The sequence below is a fragment of the Chiloscyllium plagiosum genome, chromosome 3 (genome assembly GCF_004010195.1).
Source record: "Chiloscyllium plagiosum isolate BGI_BamShark_2017 chromosome 3, ASM401019v2, whole genome shotgun sequence".
Taxonomy (NCBI): domain Eukaryota; kingdom Metazoa; phylum Chordata; class Chondrichthyes; order Orectolobiformes; family Hemiscylliidae; genus Chiloscyllium; species Chiloscyllium plagiosum.
The window spans coordinates 122,437,273-122,461,215 of NC_057712.1; the positions used below are offsets into that span (position 1 = coordinate 122,437,273).

The 23,943-nt window shown below is 41.8% G+C and overlaps 1 long non-coding RNA gene across 1 annotated transcript; it reads left to right on the plus strand.

Annotated features, from left to right (window-relative positions):
- Positions 1-549: 549 nt before the first annotated feature.
- LOC122548684 lies at positions 550-23,001 on the plus strand. The gene is made up of 3 exons (XR_006311309.1): positions 550-962; positions 14,710-14,835; positions 22,638-23,001. It is a non-coding gene; the product is annotated as an uncharacterized LOC122548684 (long non-coding RNA).
- The last annotated feature ends 942 nt before the right edge of the window (positions 23,002-23,943 follow it).

Genomic DNA, 23,943 nt, shown 5'->3' on the forward strand with positions numbered 1-23,943 from the left:
TTTACAATGTTAGTAAAATGCATCTATAATGTTGCCAGAATGTATTTACAATTTATACAGAACATACTTACAATGTCACTGAAAGATATATAATAGAATATATTTATAATGTTACTAGAATGTATTTATAATCCTACAAGTGTGCATTTGCAATGTGAGTATAATGTAATAAAATAATATTGACAGGCATTTACAAGTGTTAGAAGAGTGGATTTACAATGTCACCAAAATACATTTATGATATTGCAGTACAGAGTAATCAGAGGCCATTTCATCCAAATGGACTTTCCCTTATTCAGGGGAAATTACTGCTTTTGTGTAAGTTATTTTCTTTCCCTGGCAAACCCTCCAGCTCGCATGGATCTGAGGGCAGTCTCTTGCAATGATTTCTTGTCTGCCAGAAACTCACTGTAAACTGCTCAAAGTTCACAGTGTAGAATCCTACTTATTCCCTTGTGTTCACGAGTGGTTAGCCAATCTCTGTGTAGAGTGGGAGACACACCATAAAACAGTTAAGTAATTCTTTCAAAGAAATGGCACAGATAGATTCCCATTTCTAGGCTGACTTTGGGATGATTATCAACTTCGACAGAATGGATTTGGCTTTGTTAGAGAATATTGGCTTCATCCCTCCATCTGTATTTATCTGGCTCAACAGCCAAACAGTATCACTAAGCCTTCAGAATTTTATCTTACTTAACAGCAAACAAGGCATCAAATCATGAAGGCTTCATTTGTAGCAGTTAACCTCTTGTTCCCCCACTCCTCGCAGATCAAATCTTCAACAGAGGAGCCGTCCTTGTATTGCCATCCTGTATCTACTCGATCCTCACCAACGCTGCTCTGTGTTTCTAGTCTTCTGAGCCTGGTTCAGAAATAGAGAGAGAGTCTTCAATCAAATATCTTCTTTGTATTATTGAAGTATTGGGTGAAAAATAGGAGGTACCCTTTTTAGTAGCAAGGTAAGTTTAAATTTCCATGGTAAATGTTAGTAAATGGGCAAACGTTTGGTGATTTTAAGCAGATGGGAGAGTAGATGGGATGAGGAGTTTAAGTGATTGACTGGGTAGTTATGTCAGGGAATGTAGGATCAGGGGTTAGTCAAGTCAGCTGGAAACTTAGGTGTAGAAGGATGGAAACTAGGAGCAAAAGCAGGATTAGCTATAGGGAGAAGCTGAACAGATAGGGGCTACTTTCCCTGGAGTGTCGACGCTGAAGGGTGACCATATAGAGATTTATGAAATCGTGAAGGGCATGGATTGCGTGAATAGCCAAAGTCTTTTTCTTGTGGTGGAAAGTTCCCAAACTAGAGGGCATAGGTTTAAGGTGAGAGGGGAAAGATTTAATAGGGACCTAAGGGCCAACTTTTTTCACACGAAGGGTGGTGTGTGTATGGAATGAGCTGCCGGAGGAAGTGGTGGAGATTGGTACAACTACAACATTTAAAAGGCATCAGGATGGGTATATGAATAGGAAAGGTTTAGAGAGATATGGGCCAAATGCTGGCAAATGGGACTAGATTTATTTTGGATATCTGGTCGGCATGGACGAATTGATGCCTTTAAAAGCTAGAAATGTATCAATCTCTTTCCTGAATATATTCAATGACATGGCCTCCACAGCCATCTATGGCAGATAATTCAATAGGTTCGTTATCCTTTGAGTGAAGGGATTCTTCCTCATCTCAGTCTGAAGCAGCCTACCTGTATTCTGAGTCTGTGTCCCCGGTTCTAGACTTCCCTGCGTCTAGTCTGTCCAGCCCTGTTAGATTTTTACATGTTTCAATCAAATCTCCTCTCATCCTTCTAATCTATAGTGAATACAGGCTTAGTCAAACCAATTGCTCCTCAAAGGGCAGTTCTGCCATCCCCAGTGAATCTCCAATACACTCTCTATTTCACAAGTGTATCTTTTCTTCGGTTGGGAGCACTCAATACCACAGGTGTGGTCACACCAAGGCATTGTAGAACAGCAATAAGACATCCCTACTTCTGAACTCAAATCCACTTGCAATAAAGGCCAATTTACCACTTGCCTTCCCAATTGCTTTCTACATCTGTCTGTTAACATTCATTGACTGATGGACAAGGACACCCTTTTGTACATCTATATTTTCTAATACAAACCCAGTTAAATGATACACTTACTTTCAGGTTTTCACACTGAAGTGCATAACTTCACATTTGGTTATATTATATTGCACCTGCCATGTGTTTGCTCACTCACTCAATTTGTCGAAATCACATCAAAGCCTTCTTGCATCCTCCTCAAAATGCACAATCCTACCCAGTTGAGGGTATTTGAGTGTGGAAGAAAGCTGTGGGGTCTATTTGTGGGCTACATCATTGCTTGGTGGGCTATAGTCAGATTTAATAGTCAAGTGTTAGCGAGTTCAGGGCGGCTGGCTGTGTAGGGTCAGGGAGGTAGTCAGAGATCTATTATGAAGTCCAAGCTGTGTGTTTGAGTGATGAAGAAGTCAGCTTTTCAGTTACCATGAATTACAGTCGGATTTTCTGCCTAACATTTCCTGAGTTATTGTTCAGGTAAATCCATTGGAATTGTCCACATATTCTGACATTACTCTGCGAAGGGTCTTAGTGAGCAAAGGAATTGACCATCAAAAGTTCAAAGTTTCCAATAAATTCTCACATAGGTCAGCACATGGAGACTGCAAGGCGGGGGCGGGGTGGAGTGGAGCACATTGGTGGAGGGATATGTCCAGTTGCGCATCTTGGGTCCTACACTCACTCTCCAATAATCCAGATTTTTCACAGACATTGGCAGAAGGTTGTCTTGACAAAACATAAAGTAGAAGTCAGGGTGGTTTCAAAGGCTATGATTTGAAAGTATTCATACTGTCAACTTGCAAAAATCAATGTACTACTGTTATTACAGTTAATATATACCTGAGAGTGATTGCAGACTACAATCTAATAGAAGATAGAAGCAATTTTCATCCTGAATAATGGATACTTGGGAGTGACTGCAGATTTAAATTTAATAGAGGTGTCAAAATGGTTTATATATGCAATTATTTAGATGGGGAGTGATTACGGATTGAAATCTAAATCAGGGCTGATATTATAAATATCAGTTCTGACTCAGTTAGCAAACTCCCATCTCTAAGTCAGAGATTCTGGGTTCAAGTTCTATGCCTGGGTTTCAATACAAAAATCAATGCTTCCATTCCAGTGTAGTGTTATGCTGTCTTTTGGATGAAATATGAAACCAAGATCACATCATTTTGCCCAGGTAGATGTAAAAAATCCAATAACGCTATTTTGTAGGAGAGCAGAGTATTCTCGTTTGCAATATTTAACCCTCGATCAACATCACAGAATTAGATTAGAAGGTTGTTATAATGTTGCTGTTTGTAGGTCTTTGCTGTGATAATATTGACTGTGGTGTTTCCTAGTTTTCAAAAGCAACTTCACCAAGTAACGTATTGGTTTTAAATACGTCAAGACATCCAATGGTTTATGTGTTGTTAGTGATTGCAGACCACAATCTTCCTGAAGGTTTCTATAATTATTTGCATATAGCACAATGGATATCTGGGGGTTTGTTGCAATGGCATGTCCTAACCAAATGTTCATACCTGACCATTAGCCACAGCACAGAAGAGAGGTGCTAATCTGATGGCACATGGAAGCACTGTGAACTACTTGTCATTTGTTTAGATGTTATATGTCTCTCTAGTGCATCAGTGTATCCTATGGGAGTAGTCAATAAGGAGGTTCGCATCCAAAATCCAAACACCTTGTTCTATTGAGATATACCTTACAACCTGGAAATTCGCATTGCCTTTATCTGAAATTGTTCTTGTTAGCTTGTGTGTCACAGTATTTTTTTCAACTCCTGTAATTTCTAAAAAAAACTATTATTACTAATCAGCATTGTCTCCACCTGTTCCTTTTGATAATTCTACTCAAATGATGTACACACTCATAAGTGCTTCAGAATGCTTGGTCTGACTAAACAAGAGCATGGCCCTCATTTTCCTTCAAGACAATGGACTGATATGAAGTGATTGGTTCTGGAAATTAACTTTTCCCTTTTCTCATCGCAGTGTTGAGACTCAATAGGGTTATTCTTCAGAGTTACACAGTCACCAGTGTGCTTCAAGATGAATTACATCTATTCAGAATCCAGATCGGTCCTCCCCATTCTGTTCCTCGTCCACTACCATGAATAGATAGGTAAACGCCAAAATAATGAATCGATTTTATGATGAAATAAATGCTAAGAGAGATTGATAAGTAGATTATTCTGCACAGCACAACAAAACTACATGAAGTAGTTAAAAAGAGTCCACAAGAAATGGAATTGTTTCTAACCAATGTGGATGTGATGCGCTGATTGGTCGTTTTCTGTGCTGTAGATCTCTACGTCTCTAAGGAATCACACTCTAAAGACATTTGCTGAGGTCAAGGTGATGATCTGGTAATGTTTCTACAATTAAGCATATTTCCTTACAGGAAAATATTGTAAAAGATTCTCTCTATGACCTGCCCAAATTGCATAAGAGCATTCTGGGTCTTTCGAATATCTGCCTTTCCCCTTTGAAGGTGGAACAAGCAGGTTATAATCAAAAGATACGACATGCAGACCTTCAAAATATTCGAATGCAATATGTTGATGCCAACCTCATAGACTACTAATGACAAGATAAACACACAGGCTGCTTGGAATCTAACACCTGGTTGCCTTCATGAATATCAATCAGAAATTAAAACCAGCAAACATTATGAAACACACATTTACCACTGACAGCAATTCTCTAACAAATTTACATTAAAATATTCCTGATTCTTCATTCATTAACTGTCAGGATCAAATAGTTGACTAAACAGCATCTCTTTAACAGACAGATTGGCCATTAGAACTTTTCAAAATTGCACTATAAAAATTCTAATTTACTGCAACAAAGGTAAGTGCACTTCCTCTGAAATAGAATCGAAGAAAGCCTTGTGCATAGATTTATCCCTCACATAGATTTATATGTGCCTTATTTTGTTTTTAAAGGGACTAGTGTAAATTCCACTATTTGTCACAAGAGTATGGTACACCTTTCAGGAGTAACTGACTGCCTCACTTCAATGTTCATCCACACGTTAATGCTCATCATCAGAACAGAGGCAAATATTCCACTACACAAACACTACCAATGACTGTCCACTGGAAACAATTTCTGAATCCGCTGGGTAGTTCTGAACCATTGGCGAAATGACCTGCCACCTGATTAGAAAGTTGTAGGACATTGAATGATTATGTGGAGAGATGTGATGTGCAGGGATATGGAGAAAAGGCAGGAGATCAGCAATGGTTAATAGAATAGGCACGATGGGCAGAATGGACCAATCTTCCACCAGAATAATTCTGTGATTACTTGAATGACAGCAACAAAGAGCATGCATGTTGGGCTTGGCCAAGTCAAGCCCTGAAGAAGGGTTCATGCCTGAAACGTTGATATCATTCCTGAAGAAGGGCTCATGTCCGAAATGTCGATTCTCCTGCTCCGTGGATGCTGCCTGACCTGCTGCGCTTTTCCAGCAACACATTTTCAGCTCTGATCTCCAGCATCTGCAGTCCTCACGTTCTCCCTTGGCCAAGTCAAGTCAAGTTGTAGTGAGAAGGTTGAGCCTCTGGTCCTCCAGTCGTCAATGTGGCTCTTTGGCAACCAGCAGCTTGGAAATAATGGAGCAAGTAATTGATGGAGTCTGCAGTTCATATCCCTGCCTTTCAGCGGTTGCGAAACTGTTGCAGGCTGTCAGTGGCTGCTGCAACACTTCCATACCATTTCCCGGGAATGCCAAGACTTGAGAATTCCTGAGCACTAGCTGGCTCTCATTGGGGTGGTGAAACCCAACTTGGAAAGGACAGTAAAGGAGGTGGGCATAAATCAGACTTTCATTTTGAACTGGACACAATGAGAAAGGAAATGGGGCAGACCATAAGAGTGGACTGCTAGTTGACAGTAGCCAATGACAAGCTTAATCATTGTCATGGGTCTGGCCATCAAATGGCAGAGGTCAGAAAGCCTTGCTCAATTGTCAATGTGGTGAAAGGACATTTGAATAGAAAATCCTGCAAAGTGGAATGTCTGTGCTGATGTTCCTGATGCACAGTGCACATCACCACATGAAGTCCAGCACCATGGATACAAATCCCTGGACTTCCCCTCCCTACTGCTTGTTGGCAGGAGCAATGCCAGCTGGGCCAATTGAGTTGTCATTTTCAATTTAATAACATTGAAACAAGAAAATGGGCTTTAATGTGTTTAAGGGTAAGCTGCATACCCACACAAGGGTGAAAGGAATAATGAGTTACGTGGACACAATTAGATGAGATTTGAGGGGAGACTGGTGCAAAGCATTGGCCAGATGTTTGAATGGCCTGTTCCCGTGCTGTACTATGCATATAAATCTAATCAAACGCCAAGAGAGCTATTTTGATCTGTTATTATATTTACATTTACATTCTGGGTACACAGAAGCTCAGCTCCTTTATTCCTCAAGTGTTTTCTGTTATGAGCTGTTGACAAATGTTCAATTGGTGATGTACAACATCTTCCCTTATAACAGCAGGCAATGGGCAGTTTATGTTCACACTGGTTTCAGTGTAAACAAGACGTCCATCAATTCCCCATTATTCCCTCAGGGATTCAGAATTCTTTACTCCTCCATGGCTTCTCTAGACATTCCCAAACAGGCAGAGGCCATATGGGTACGATTGAATTGATTTGTCAAAAAGAAAATGCTAAACACAGTAATTGATTTGCAACACAATTATTTTTCCTGTTTGGTATTTACAACAGCTGCCAGGGTGTAATGTCTCCATAGCCATCTGTTTTTATTCATTTTATCTTACTTTGGCCAAACTGCTTATGCCTAAATCTTTAATCCTGCTCATTAAAGGAGAGAATGGGTCTTAAGTTCTAAAGTTCAACTTTCCCGTCCTAGCTTGTTATAGCTAAAATATTCCACCTCATATACACACCCATATACAAAGTCTCAAAGATCACACTTCCACCCAGATTGCAAAAGCAATGCTACATTTTTACAATATTTCTTGGACACTGACCCGTGTCGAGTCTTGCACACATCGAGTAGAATGTCATTATTTTAACCATTGAGAGCAAGGACATTTAAGGACTAACTGAATGTTACTCCAAATTCTAGTAATGTGCTCATGAACATGTACATGCACAGCTCACTCACATGTACATGTAGGCACATATACTGGTGCATATAAACACAACAACAACTTATACAGCAAACGTTTTATTAACCAGCACCTATGGAACCAGGAGTGAACCAGTTCATCAAATATTCTGGATAATCAACAGGTCCACATAATCAATGTAAAAACGCACACCAACTAACAGAAACATATTGCAGGGAGTATACACATTACTGTTAAACTTTATTTACAGCACCAATTACTTAAATAATCATGCAACTTTGCCTTAAATAAAACCTGCTGACAGTTTCTTGTGCACACTTAACAAATTTCTCTCCATCTGATCCCTTAACACTTTGGTCACCTCAGTCTATGTTTGGAAAGTTAAAATCCCCTACCATACCCACCCAATTATTCTTACAGATAATTGAGTTCTCCTCACAAATTTGCTTCTCAATTTCCTGTTATCGAGGGGGTCAGTAACACGTTCTCAATAAGGGTGCAAAACCATCCCTTTCTTATTTCTCAGTTCAACCCAAATAATTATAGTTAGTAAGTTGGCAGATGACACCAAAATTGGAGGTGTAGTGGACAGTGGACCTCAGATTACAACAGGATCTTGACCAGATGGGCCAATGGGCTGAGAAGTGGCAGATGGAGTTTAATTCAGATAAATGTGAGGTGCAGTATTTTGGGAAAGCAAATCTTAGCAGGACTTATATACTTAATGGTAAGGTCCTAGGGAGTGTTACTGAACAAAGAGACCTTGGAGTGCAGGTTCATAGTTCCTTGAAAGTAGAGTCGCAGGTAGATAGGATAGTGAAGAAGGTGTTTGGTATGCTTTACTTTATTGGTCAGAGTATTGAGTACAGGAGTTGAAAGGTCATGTTGCGGCTGTACAGGTCATTGGTTAGGCCACTGTTGGAATATTGCATGCAATTCTGGTCTCCTTCCTATCAGAAAGATGTTGTGAAACTTGAAAGGGTTCAGAAAAGATTTATAAGGATGTTGCCAGAGTTGGAGGATTTGAGCTATAAGGAGAGACTGAGCAGACTGGGGCTGTTTTCACTGCAGCGTCGGAGGCTGAGGGGTGATCTTACAGAAGTTTACAAAATTATGAGGGGCATGGATAGGATAAATAGACAAAGGCTTTTCCCTTGGGTGGGAGAATCCAGAACTAGAGGGCATAGGTTTAGGGTGAGAGGGGAAAGATATAAAAGAGAACTAAGGGGCAATTCTTTCACACAGAGAGTGGTACGTGTATGGAATGAACTGCCAGAGGAAGTGGTGGAGGCTGGTACAATTGCAACATTTAAAAGGCATTTGGATGGGTATATGAATAGGAAGGGTTTGAAGGGATATGGGCCGAGTGCTGGCAGGCGGGACTAGATTGGGTTGGGATATCTGGTCGGCATGGATGGGTTGGACCGGGGGGTCTTGTTTCCGTGCTGTACATCTCTACGACTTTATGACCTATAACTTCATTGGACGTACACCCTGGAATATCCTCCTTGAGGACAGCCTTAATGTTATCCCCTAATCAAAACTGCTCACTCCCTCTCCTTTCTTGCTCCCTCTGACCTTCCCATAGCATCTATACCCTGGAATATTAAGCTGCCAGTCCTGTCCATCCCTGAGCCACATCTCTGTAAATATCCCAATCCCATGTTCCCATCCATGCTTTGAGTGCATCTGCCTTACCTGTCAGGCCTTTTGCATTGAAGTAAATGCAGTTGAATTTATCAGTCCTAGCTCATTCTCTGCTTTGTTCCTGCCAGTCCTGATTATTTGGCGCATGCTCCTTTTCCCAACTGCACCTGACTCAGACTCATCCCTTTTCTCACTATTTCTCTAGAGTCCCACTCCCTCCCACCCACCCTAACAAGTTTAAATCCTCCCCAGCAGCTCTAGCAAATCTCCCTGCCAGTATATTAGCCCTCTTCTAATTCAAGTACAATCAATCCTTCTTATACAGGTCACTTTTATTCTAGAAGAGATTCCAATGATCTAAAAATGTGTATCTTCTCTCCTGCACCAGCTCCTGATCCACAAATTCATCCGCTCTATTCTCCTTTTCCCACAGTCACAAGCTCATGGGAGTAATTAACTTCCTATCTAACTTCCCTTATTGTCTCCTCAGAACCGTTTTTTCTATGCTGTTAACTCCACTATGTACAACTACCTCCTGCTAGACCCTCTCCCCTTTGAGAATATTCTGCGCCTTCTCTGAGGTATCCTTGACCCTGATATATGGGAGGCAACACACAGCAACATCCACCTGTGTCTCTGACTACAGAGTTCTCTATCACAGTTGATCGCTTGGAACCCCACATACCCCTCGTTAGAGTAGACCCAGTCTCAGTACCAGAAATTTGGCCATCAGGGCTACATTCCCCTGAGAGCCCATTCTACCCTACATTTTCCAAAACACCATACTTGTTTAAGATAGCCACAGGAGACTTCTGCACTGCCTGCCTCCCTCTCCTACTTTTCCCAGAGGTAATCCATCTACCTGATTATATCTATGGTTGTTCTAGGAGAAAGTGAGGTCTGCAGATGCTGGAGATCAAAGTTGAAACTTTATTGCTGGAACAGCACAGCAGGTCAGGCAGCATCCAGGGAACAGGAGATTCGACGTTTTGGGCACAGGCCCTTCTTCAGGAATCTGTTCCTGCCAGTCCTGATTATTTGGCGCATGCTCCTTTTCCCAACTGCACCTGACTCAGACTCATCCCTTTTCTCACTATTTCTCTAGAGTCCCACTCCCTCCCACCCACCCTGAAGAAGGGCCTGTGCCCGAAACGTCGAATCTCCTGTTCCCTGGATGCTGCCTGACCTGCTGTGCTGTTCCAGCAATAAAGTTTCATCTATGGTTGTTCTACCTTCCTGAAACTGCCATCTATCATACCCCCTAGCTCCTGTAAATTCCTCACTGCCTCTAACTGCTGCCCCAACCGATCTATGCAATCCGATAGAATTTGCAACCAAACACACTCCCTGCTGAGGAATATATAAATCTGTACAAGAAAAATTACTGATTCAGTATGTGGATGTACCTACAACTTGACCTACTGTTGGGAAATACGGCAGGGCAGGTGACGGAGTTGTCTCACAAACTTGATTGAGTTTTTTGAAGAAATGGCAAAGAGGATTGATGGGGGCAGAGCAGTGGATGTTGTTGACATGGACTTCAATAAGGCATTCGACAAGGTTCCGCATGGTAGACTGGTTAACAAGGTTAGATCACATGGAATAGAGGGAGAAGTAGCCATTTGGGTACAAAATTGGCTAGAAGGTAATGGACAGACAATGGTGGTAGAGCGTTGCTTCTCAGATTGGGGGCTGTGATTGGTGGTGTCCCGTAGGGGTTGATGCTGGGTCCACTGCTTTTTGTCATTTATATAAATGATTTGAATGTGAATACAAGAGTTATCATTAATAAGGTTGCAGGTGACAACAAAATTGGAGGTGTAGTGGTCAGCAAAAAAGGTTACTTCAGTGTACAATGGGACCTTGGTCAGATGGGCCGAGGAGTTTAAGATGGATTTTAATCTAGATAAATGCGAGGTGTTACATTTTAGTCAGACAAATCAGGACAGGACTTATGCAGTTCATGGTTGGGCCCTGGAGGGTGTTGCTGAACAAAGAGACCTTCAAGTGCAGGTTCATAGTGCCTTGAAAATATAGTCACAGGTAGACAGGATAGTGAAGAAGGTGTTTGTTACATTTGCCTTTATTGGTCAGCGCATTGAGTATAGGAGTGGTGAGGTCATGTTCCAGCTGTAGAGGACATTGATTAGGCCACTTTTGGAATACTGCATTCAATTCTGGTCTCCCTGCTGTAGGAATGATGTTGTTAAATATGAAATCATTCAGAAAAGATTTACAAGGTTGTTGTAAGTCTTGGAGGCAGCTCTAGGGAGAAGGTGAATAGGCTGGGGCTAAGTTCCCTGGGGCATAGGAGGCTGAGGAGTGACCTTATAGAGGTTTATAAAATTATGAGGGGCTTGTATATAAGGTGAATGGCCAAGATCGTTTCCCAGGGTAGGAAAGTCCAAAAGTCCAAAACTAGTAGGTGTAAGTTTATGGTGAGAGGGGACAGATTTAAAGGGGCCTAAGAGGTAACATTTTCAAGCAGAGGGAGGTGTGTGCATGGAATGAGCTGCAAAAGGAAATAGTGGAAGCTGGTATAATTACAGCATTTTAAAGGCACCTGGATAGATATTTGAATAGGAATGGTTTAGAAGGGTATGGGCCAAGTCCTAGCATATGGGACTAGATTAGCTTGGGATATCTGGTCAGCATGGACAAGTTGGACCAAAGGATCTGTTTCTGTGCTGTACATCTCCATGACTCTGTCAGAGAGCCTATTTACTCACATGCTCAACTGACTACTCAGGCATCACACTATTTGAGTAGAAGTTGACTCAAAATTGAGTCAATTGTTAATATTTCATGCGGCCATTCGATTAAACGACAAGTGTATTTACATGAGGTAAATAAATTAAGAAAATTTAATAATTGGATAGAACAATATCGTAAACGCCGTGGTCGTTGAAATGGATAATTCTTGCCAGTTTAGTTAGAGTGCCGGTTTACAAGGTGCTGATTGAAACAAAGTTTGCTACATTTACATAGTACCTTTAATGTGACACTGAGCCACCTTAAGATAGCTGGCCAATATCTTGGTCTGAACAGTCAATGTTTTGTTCAATTTTTACAAGGAAGGAAGGAGAAGAAGGGATGCAGAAAGGTTTAAAGAGGGTATTGCAGAATGGAGGCCCTAGGCTGTTGAAACCACAATTAAAATTAGAGATGCTCCAATGTCCAGGATAAGGAGGGTGTAACTATCTCAGATGTTTGCAAGGTTCAAAGAGATTGCAGTGTCAGAGAAGGGCAAAGCCATGGAAGGATTTGATTTAAAAAAAAAAGGACAAGATGCGGTCAAACTTGAGATATTGCATGACCAGGAGCTAAAATAGGTCATCAACATTTGGCTGAATGGTGCACACACAAATACACACACACACACTTTTGGATGATTTGAAGTTTCCATTGATTGTGAATTGTCCCGATTGAACTGGCAGCCCTGCATGAGGCGAGCCTCCACCTGTCCCAGCTCCTGCCTCTTGGCATTCCCTTGAACCTCTTAGCTGAGTGTAAGAACCACAAAGCAAAGGATGGCACTTTGGCGCAGTGGTTAGCACTACTGCCTCACAGCACCAGGGACCCAGGTTCAGTTCCACCCTCAGGTGGCTGTCTGTATGGAGATTGTACATTCGCCTTGTACCTGTGTGGGTTTCCTCCCACAGTCCAAAATGTGTAGGTCAGGTGGCTTGGCCATGAGAAATACAGGGATAAGTTAAGGATGCTCTTTGGAAGGGTCAGTGTGGACTCAATGGGCTGAGTGGCCTGCTTCCACATTATAGGGATACCATGAATGCAAACTGTGAAGTTTTGACAACATGCGTTAAGTCTTTCATCAAGTCTCAAATTCTGTCCTATAAAGTGAAGTCATTCTTGCATGTTTACACCATTGTCCAACATAGGACAGGATAGTGACAAAAGCCTCCAGTAAACCCTTGGCTGATTGCAGTAATAAGTGCCCCTCAACCATGTACAGCCTCAATTCCAATGACACTTTTCTATATTATCTGGCCCTCGTGCCACTTGCTGGGCAGTACATTCCACATCGGTACTATTAACGAATTTGAGGCTTGATGAGAGACGCATCCTATGTTGCCAAAGTTTGTCATCTTGCATCTTAATGAAGGGATATGGAGCAAAGGCAACTGTGGTTGAGATCAGCCTTGATTTAATTGAACGGTGAAACAGACTCAAGGGACTTAACGTCCTCATTTTGTTGCTATGTTCATTCCTATGCTCAAAAAATATCTAAATTGCGCACACTCAACCCGAACTCATGGTACCTCAAGTGTGTGGACATTTTAAACACACTATTGGGAATTTCAGTTGAACTAACTTGGTCCAAAGTGTTCAGAAACTAAAGTATTTTTTTAAAATACTTTTCTCTCTTCCATTAATTATTCAGAACATCAGGGAAAGAGCAGCACTAAGGTTTTGTCAGATTATTATCAATAAAAGCTTACAGTTATGAGTTAGAATTGGAAGATTAATGACATTTCACTTGACTGGAGATGTTGAAGGTTGAATTAAATAGTGATATCGAAAATTAAGAAAGGTTTGAAGTAGATAAGCATTTGGCAATGTTTTCTTTGGGAAAACAAAACTATTGATGAGCAGACATCTTAAAGGACACTGAGTAAAGTTGTAAATGTCTTAAGAACATTGACTGTCATGCATTGCCTCTTGATTCTCCAGAGTAAGACCTTCCTGCTTCGTTGAAATATTTATACAGCTTTATCGCTTTTAATCTCACTGACCTGATTCAGCTCTGACACTCACTGGACTATTTCATCCATTCCATGCAACCTCTTTGGGACATACTGTTCCCCGATTCATGTGCATTCCCCTGTGCCTCAGTGTTAGTTGGGTGGACATCAGAAGAAGCAATCGCTAACAATTCTGGGTCTCTTCTCCCAATTCTGGATTTTCAATTCTGCACTGCATGGTGATGGCAACAGAGCTGTCCAAGTTGGTCTAAACCTCCCAATGGAGGTGACGATCATTTGCTCTGATGCAGATCGTGATCACTGTCCTGCCCAGGCTTCCAAGGCTTCCAAAGCATGATCCACCACAACAGGAGCAGTTGTGCAAAAGTGAAGGTGGGAGTGGACTGCGGCAGAAACCACACTCCCATTTGACCGAAATAGCTGCTATATTCCAGTAAGTAAAGTGTTTAAATGTCCCACAGCCCCTTTGACAGCAACTAACAGAAAGTGAGTGTCTCAGGTAAGTGAAGGGATTCTTGTGTCACCGTGGTAGTGCCCTTGCCTCTGAGCCAGGAGACCTGGGTTCAAGTCTCCCTTACTCCAGAGGCGTGCCATAATGTCTCTGAACAGGTTGATGAAATCTGTTAAGGTAAGTGGGGGGGGTCTGGTGAATTGGTAAGGGGTCAGGGTTCCAGGTGGGTAAGAGGGTGAAGTAATTGGAACATGGGTGAAGCAAAAGGGTAATAAGTGGATAGATGCATGAGCTGGAAGGGTGGAAAGTGGGTGAAGGTGCGGCAGATAGCGGAGAGGGTACAGCTGACTGATGAGTGGGTGAAGAGGATCAGGTGTCTGTGGGCTATGAGAGTCAGTGGGGAAGTGAGTGTAAGTGATTGATCACAGCGAGCGAGGAGTCTGAGCAGGTTTTAATTGCCATCACCCTTCCTGGTTCCCTGTTCACGTCGTTCAGATTCTCCAAAGGCTCTGACTCCTCCTCAGCATTGTGGGCATTCGAACTTTAAATTTCGGGGCAATTATTGTATCGCTAGTGGGTTAAGACATCTGGGAGGTCCTGACATGCATTTTACTAGGTAAGTCCAGTCTCTAATGATCTGCAGACTGGAAGACCTGGATAGAGGACATATATTAACTTGCAGTCGACTTTATTGTCACACAGCCTATGCTGCAGTTTAGAAAGAGCTAAACCAGTGAGCTGGTGTTGGATCTCCGCATCACTGTGGCCTTCTGGGAGAGGTGACTGCCAATGTATTGGAGGAGCTTAATATATTCCATCTTTGATGTGGTGAGTACTCACTGTCAGACAGCTTGTAAATATGCAATGGCAATCCTCTGACCCTGTCCCCATTCATCCACCTCTCCAGACTCTCAAACCCCAACTCAAATCCTTAAATATTAATGGCAGATAATTGAATATAGCTCAATGAATTCATTCAAGGCTGACTCAGACAGATATTTGATCAATGATGGACTTGAGGGCGATGCAGGACCGAGAGGAAAGTGGAGCTAAGGCCACAATCAGATCAGCCAGAATGGCAAAGCATGTCGATAGGCTGAATGGCCTACTTCTGTACATGTTTTTTATGATGGTAAGCTTTCTGTATTTGGTGCATAAGTGCACCCAAGTACCTTTGTGTTGAAGCTTTCTGCAGTTTTTCTCCATTTAAATAATATTCTACTCTTCTGTTCTCACTTCCAGAATTAAACACCTTACATTTTCCCACATTATACTCCATTTGCCAACATTTTGCCCATTTACTTAAACTGTCAATATCTCTCAGTAAACTGTCTATGTCCCTCTTGCAACTTGCTTTTTCACTTATTTGTGTATCCTGTGCAACTTTGGCTACAATATGTGCGCTTCATTCCTCCAAGTCATGAATATGAACAGTTGTGGTGCCAGCAATGATCCCTGTGGAACCCTCTTGGCCACAGGTGGACAGCCTGAACAATAAACCCTTACCCCACTTGATGTTTCCTACCCATTAGTCAACTCTCTATCAATGCCAATATTCTACGTACAGCACCGTGGGCTCTTATCTTATGACCTAACCTTTCGTATGGTATTTTGTTGAACACTTTCTGGAAGTCCCAATAAAACACTTCTACTGGCTCCTCTCTATCCACTGACATTGAGACTTCTTCAAAAGATTGTATGAAATTAGTCAGCCATTTGCAGTCAAATTTACAAAATATCCAATAGAAATACGATCCCAAATCCATTTCTTTAATGTCCATGCCATTTGAGATACATAACAATAATTCTGGGTGGTCTTTGAGAATTTCATGCAGCTTTAACCTCCACAGTTCATTTTTAAAGGACATTACCAAGTTTTATTTTGTTTTAAAATGTTACTCCTTCTTAAAAAAAATACTTTATGACTGTAACCTTTTGAATCCAAGGAGTGAGGGATTTTGTTAAATTTTACTGTATATGTAATAAGAGCTGATCCCGCACAATTCACAAACCACTGTCAAATTAAAGTAAATAAAAATGAAAGTGTTAAATAGAACATGGTGAGAGTATTATGTAAATCGAGTAAGTGATGAAAGTCCATCGCCGAACATCTCTGTATAGGAACCAACAAGTGAAATAATCAATGGGTAGTGAAATGAATAGATTGGAAAGATTGCGGCTGTTCTTGGAAGAGAAGCGAAGATTGACGGGAGATTTGACTGAAGTGTTCAAACTTATTTGAGTTCTGAGCAGAGCAAATAGGCAAATAGGCTGAGAGGCAGAGGAAATAAATTTGTGAAGAATAGCAGGAATACAAATGTGACATGTAGACATGGGAACGTATGAGCAGGGATTGGCCGTTCAGCACTCCCAAGCCTTTTACTTTCTTTATTTGTTGAGGGCATGACTGGCGCAAACAGCATTTTTAAGACCACAAAAGCATAAGAAATAGCAACAGGAGTAGACATTTGGCTCCTCGAGCGTGCTCGGCCATTCAATAGATTCCTCAAATCCAACTTCCTGAGATTTGTCCGTAACCTTTGATTTCCCTACTATCAAAAATCTATCTATCCCAGCCTTAGCTATACAAAGGACTCTGCTCCCATAGCTCTCTGCAGCAAGAATGTCCAAAGAATCACAACCCTCTTGGGAGAAGAAATTCCTCCTCATCTCAGTCTGATATTGGCACCATGTTATTCTGCGGTTATGCCCGCTGGTCCTAAACTCTCCCATGAGGAGAAACAAGTGCCTCAAGAATGCTGTATGTTTCAATAAGATCACCTCTCATTCTTCTAAACTCTCATAAGCAGAGTCACAATGTGTTTAGTCTTTGCTCATAAGACAATCTCTCCATATCAGGGATCATCCCACTGAACCTTCTCAGAACTGTGACCACTTCAACTCGCCCTCCCACTCTGCCAAGAGCATGTAAGTCCTGGGCCTCCTGTACTGCCAAATCCAAGCCACCCGTTTGGAGGAAGACCCTCATCTTCTGCCTTGGGACCCTCCAACCACACGACATCAATGTCCACTTCACCAAGTTCCTCATCTTCCCCCACTCCCACTTTTTCCCAGATTCACTCTCCAACTCAGCACTGCCCTCTTGAATTGTCCTACATGTCAATCTTCCTTCCCACCTGTCTGCTCTACCCTTCCCTCTGACCTATCACCATCACACCCCACCTGCTCGCCTTCCTAGCTACCTCCCTGTTACCCTGTTATTTATCTCTCAGACCCCTTGCTCCCCACTCCCCCCACATTCCTGATGAAGGGCTTATGCCTGAAACGTTGACTCTCCTGCTCCTTGGATGCCATCTGACCAACTGTGCTTTTCCAGTGCCACACCTTTTGACTCTGATCTCCAGCATCAGCAATCCTCACCTTTACCAATGAAATGGTATTGTTCTTTAAATAAGGAGACCAAAACTGCTCCCAGTGCTCCAGATGTGGTCTCACCAACATTTTGTACAATTGTATTAAATGTCCCTACTCTTATATTCCAACGTCTTTGAAATAACGGCCAATATTCCATTCCCGATTGCATGTTGTACCTGTGTACTAGCTTTCTGTGTTTCCTGTACAAATACCTCAAAGTCCCTTTGTGTTGTAGCTTTCTGCAGTTTATCTCCATTTAATAATACTGTTCTTTTGTACTCCCTTCCAAAATGAACAACTTCACATTTTCCCACATTATACCCAGTTTGCCAACTTTTTGCTCACTTTTGTAACCTATCAGTATTTCTCTGTAAACTGTGTGTAGCCATCTTGCAACCTGCTTTTCCATTTACCTTCGTATCATCTGCAAATTTGGCTGCAATGTCTTCACTTCCTACCTCCTAGCCATGAATATACATTGTAAACAGTTGCAGTCCCTGCAACAATCCCTGTGAACCCCACTGGTCATGGGTCAACAACCTGAGCAATAGCCCCTTATCCCCATTCAATGTTTCCTCCCCAGTAGCCAGTTCTCTATCCCTGCTAACTTACTACATCTGACACTGTGGGCTCTTACCTTATGACTTAACCTTTGGTGAGGTACCTTGTTGAATGCCTTCTGGAAGTCTCAATAACACATATCTATCGGTTCCCCTTTATTTCTATCTGAAACTTCTTGAAAAAAAAGTAATAAATTAGTCAAACATGATTTCTCTTTCCTGAAGCTATCTCCGCTTGTTAAGATTATGATTTTCCAAATATTCTGCTATTACTTCCTTAATAATCGATTCCAATACCTTTCCAACACTAGATGTTAGGCTAATAGCCTGTAGTCACCTCCTGTTTTGAATAGGACTGGCACAATGGCTCATTGGTTAGTAGACAATAGACAATAGGTTAGTACTGCTGCCTCACAATGTCAAGGACATTAGTTCGATTCCACCCTCAGGCGACTGACTGTGTGGAGTTTGCACATTCTCCCTGTGTCTGCGTGGGTTTCCTCCGGGTGCTCTGGTTTCCTCCCACAGTCCAAAGATGTGCAGGTTAGATGGATTAGCCATGCTAAATTATCCCATTGTGTCTAGGGATGTATAGGCTGTGTGGATTAGCCATTGGAAAAGTAAGGATTGGGTGGAATGCTGTTTGCAGGGGCGGTGTAGACTTGATGGGCTGAATTGCCTCCTTTCACACAGTAGGGATTCTGTGTGCAGTTCTGGTCCCTTCCTTTAAGAAGGAGCGAAATGCAGTTGAATCTGTTCGGTGGAGGCTGACAAGATTGGTAACTGGACTGAGTATCTTGTTAGGTCGAGGAATTAAAGGTTGTTGGGGTTGTGTGAGAATATGGAATTCAAACAGTTCACAAAAAAGATCGGCAATGATCTTAACGAATGGCTGAGGCAGTTTGAGGGCCCAAATGGTCTATTTTTGTCCCTGATTCGTATGTTAGTATGTATATTCCCATACTATCTTCATATTTCTTGTTATTATTAGTAACTAGAAATGTATCAGTCTCTATCTTGAACGTACTTAATGAATGAGCTCCTACAATCCTGAGGAATCTGAAGATTCACCACCTTCTGAGTGAAGAAATTCCTGTTTATCTCAGTCTTCAGTACATTAACTCTTTTTCTTGGTGTGTCACTGATTCTAGACTTCTCCATCTTCATCATCACTTCTTCACCTGCCTTTTCTAATGCTTTATGAATATTGATTGTTTCAATGAGACAATCTCTCTTTCTGGAGAATGCTTGATCTATTTTCTCAGTCTCCCTTTACAGGACAGTTCAGCCATTCTGCAAATCAGTCTGGTGAGCTTCTCCCTCACCCAGTCTATGACAAATATATTCTTCCTTAGGTGAGTGGACCAAAACTGCACTCTATATTCCACCTTCACACCCCACAAGTTCTACACAACTGAAGCAAGGTATCTTTTCTCCTGTACTCAAATCCTCTTTTGATGGAGACCAACACACTGTTTGCCTTCTGCATTACTTGCTGAGCATGTGAGTTTTCTGTAACTTAGGAACAAGAATACACAAGTCTCTTCAGACAACAACACTTTCCAATATCCCATCTTTCAGGAAATGCTATCCTTCTCCATCTGTCTTATCAAAGTGGATAACCTCCTTGCTCATTACTTGTGGTGTGAATGTTATTTATCATTTATCAGCCTAAGGCTGGATGTTGTCTAGGCCTAGCAATATACGAATACAGACTGCTTCATTGTCTGAGGGGGCACAAATGGTTCTGAACATTGTATGGTCATCATTGAATGTTCCACTTTGGCTCTCATGATGGAGGGAAGGTCATTGTTGAAGAAGCTGAATTTAGTGGGGCCCAGGACACATCCCTGAGGAACTGAAATGTCCTTGCGTCTTGTGTCTAGTTTTGGGTTATCTCCAAACTTGGAAATAGTGCAATCAGTTCTCACATTTGGATAATTAATGTAGGTTGCGATCAGAAAAGTTCCATGCACTGATTCTTGAGAAAATGTTTTTGCTTTATGCAGTGAGTAGTTTGGATCAAATTATGGCATTCTAAAAGGAATCTGAAGAGAAAAGGAAATATTTGAGCTTTCGTTTCATGACAGCTAGCACAGACGTAATAGGCCAAATGGCCTTCTTTGACCTAAGGTTCCATAATTTTATTAATTTAATGACTATAATGACTTAATAATTATGAAGTGCACCAATGAATTTAATTTCCTTCAGTGACTGACAGATCTGAGCACCTTTGAAGGGATAATGGCTAGGTGCAATGCTCTAAAAACCTGGTTTCACGCTGAACAGCAGTTTACCCAAGTTGTCAACCCTTACTTGGTCATGGTGTTGTGTTTGACTCAGAAGATCATGATTCAAGCTCTGCATCAGAGGCGAGCACATGACAGAGGAAGATGTCACTACTGAGGGAATGCTGTACTGTCAAAGGTGAGCTCTTTTTTACATGATGTCTTTAAAACCCCTGACTGATCAAGTTTATATTCATGATGGTGGGTTCAAGCCTCTCCAGGATGGACTCATCATTCAGATTGCTGCTGAGGGATTGCTGCTTATCTCAGATTACAACTTTCAGATCCTCCTCTTTTGTGTCTCATTCATCTCTGATTCTCTCAACTTGCCTTTAACCATTAAAGAGCATCTGCCAGTTGTCAGCCCAATCACTCTGATCTATCCTGCACCATTTATTTATTTTCCTCTGGGAAAATCTCCCCTTATAGGCTGCAAAACTGTTACTACCTCCTGACATTTTATCTATGATATAAGGAGCAATGGCCTGGGCTCTGACTTGGGAATCTATTGTTACAAGGAGAGCACAGTGTTGCTAAAAGTCATTCTTAGGTTGTTGGATTCATTGGCCAGGCTGCCATTGACTGTCTGTCCCTAATTGTGACCCAATAGTTTGTTAGGTCATATCGGGAGGGCTATGTTATTATGGGACTGAAGTCTCATATAGGTTGGTTAAGGATTATATAAAAGCAGAGAAAATAGGAGCAGGAGGAGTCCATTTGGTCCCTTGAGCCTTCATGGCTCACTACTCACTACTCAGTTCCCACTTTTACCCTCAGATCCTTAGGGCAGGGCGATGGTTAACACTGCATCCTCACAGCGCCAGGGACCCAGGTTCAATTCCAGCCTCGGGCAACTGTCTGTGTGAAATTTGCACATTCTCCCTGTGTCTGCGTGGATTTCCTCCCACAGTCCAAAGGTAGATTGGCTATGCTAAATTGTCTGTAGTGTTAGGTGCATTAGTCAGGAGAAATAAGGGAACGGGTCTAGGTGGGTTACTCTTCGGAGGGTCGGTTTGGACTTGCTGAGCTGAAGGGCTGTTTCCACTCTGTCGGAATTCTAAGATTCTTACTCTTTTAGTCCGAGGGGTTATATCCAACTTCTCATGAAAACATTCAGTGTTTAAGCCTCAACTGCTTTCTGTGGTAGCAAGGCTCACAACTCTCTGGCGAAGAAATTTCTCCTCACCTCAGTCCTAAATGGCCCACTCCATATCCTTGAACTGTGACGCGTGACTCTGGGCTTCCCTGTCATGAGGAACATCCTTCCTGTTGTGTACCCTGTATAGTCATGTGAAAATTGTAATAGAATTCTACAAGATCTCCCTCATTCTTCTAAACTCTAGTGAATATAGTGCTAACTGATCCAATCTCCCTTCATACATCAGTCTTGCCAAGATGTCTTTCCTAACTGGTCTCAATTGTACCTTTTTTTCAAAATTCTGTCAACTTCCTGATCCCTCATACCGATACAAGCGTTCTAAAAAAAAGAGATTCAGATATTTTAAATACCCGAATTTCAATTCTCAATCTGGAATTGTGAGATTTGAACTCTCTTTCACTGTATTACTGTCCCAAGCACCTAAATTACTTGGGTACAGTCATGCAACCCTCTCTCCCACCTGCAATTTTCTGTATCGGTTTAATATGACCATGAGAAAGCAGAGACACATAGGAACCATAAATAGCAGTGCCAGTGAAACCAACTTAGAGGAGATGGGATAAAGGCCACAATATGAGTGTTGCCCTCTCTCAGTAAGTCAAGTGGACTGCATTAAGCAGGTAACTTCCTGCTATCAGTGATTCAGCAGCATTAGCTCATCATTTAGAAGAAATCTATTATTAATAAGTCCAAACAATCTCTCATTAAACTTTCAAGGCACATCAAAGCTTAACCTGTGCTCTGATAATCTGAAAGTAAACAGCACCACTACAGCTTTCAGTAGGCATCATAATATAATTAGAATCCTTCACTAATAGCTGGACTGCAAAAGAAGCATCAAGTACCTTTGTATAATGGTCACAAGTTACCCCCAGCAGGTGAATACAGATTCCAGATGTGACCCATTAGATCAACTCAGCCATCGGAGACAATGCTTGCTTCCTCTTGCATTCTGGTGTAGGTTATAAAATGTTCCCTGAGCTGAGATGTTACACATCCTCACATACAAAATTGGGAGCAGGAATAACCATTCGGCCTCTCGATGCTATTCTGCCATTTAATAAGATTGTGGCTGATTGGATTGTAGCTTTAGTCTTACATTCTAGTTCATCGCAGATAAACTTTGACTCATTTGAAAGACTGGGCCTTTGCAGGTCATCATCAGGGATTCTACTGCGACTGCTCAAAGAAAGGTTGGGGTGATGTTTAATTAACAGCAAAAAAAGGCTAACTTTCCATATATCTCAGTTATGTTTTCTAGCTTGCTGCACAGAAATGTTTGCTGTGATTCATAGTCAAGAGACCACATGGATGCTGAAGCAATCTATTGCTCTGAAGATGTCAGTTCTAAGGAAGAATCACTGGACTCAAAATGTTAACTCTGCTTTCTCTCAGCAGATGCTGCCAGTCCTGCTGAGTCTTTTCTTGTAATTTCTGTTTTTGTTTCAGTCTACACACCTGGACATCTTCCAGGCTAAGGGTCACAGGTGGAAAGTAACATTCATGCCACATAGATGCCAAGCAGTGATCACCAGCTATTGACCTTGAAAAATGGTGCACTGAGAACAACCCAGCTCTCAGTGCTGGCAAAACTAAGGAACTCATTCTTGACTTTCGGCGGGATGTCGCTCATGCTCCCCTATACATTAACAGCACAGAGGTAGAACGAGGGGAGAGTGTCCAGTTCCTGGGAGTGGTCATCCACAACAACTCTTGGACTCTTCATGGGGACACACTGGTTACAAAGCCTAACAACATCTCTTCTTCCTCAGGCAGCTGAGGAAATTTAGCATGACAGCGAATACCCTTGCCAACCTTTATAGTTGGTAAAATTCTGTCTGGATGTATCACTACCTGATGTGGCAACTGTACCATTCAAGATTAGAGACGGTTACAGAGAGTGGTGAATTCGGCCCGGACAATCACAAAAGCCAACCTCCCATCTATAGAATCCATTTACAAAGCCCCCTGTCAAGGAAAGGCCGCCAGCATTCTCAAAGATCCATCCCACCCTGGCAATGTTTTTCTACAACCCCTATCATCGGGTAGAAGGTACAGAAACCTGAACACATGCACCAGCCGGTTTCAAAACAGTTTCTACCCGACTGTTGTTAGAATACTGAATGGACTCACAATCTCTTAACATTTGCCTGTACCTGTGTTTTCTGTTTTTGCCGCTGTTTACCTATTATTTACTATCTATGCTACTTAACTCTGTGATGTGCCTGAATTGCTTGCAAGACAAAGCTTTTCACTGTGCCTCAGTACATGTGACAATAAATTCAATTCAATTCAATTCAATTCAATAAAAGAGAATTTAACTATCTGCCCTTGACATTCAATGGCATTACCATTACTGAAACCCCCAATACCAATATCATAGGAATCATCATTAAACCAAACTGAACTAGACCAGCCGTTTCAATACTGTGGCTGCAAGAACAGGTCAGAGGCTGGAATTTCAGAGGTAAGTAACTCACCTTATGATTTGCCCACGTTTGTTTGTTACAAAGTACAAATCAGGAGTGTGTCAGAATATTCTCTATTTGCCTGT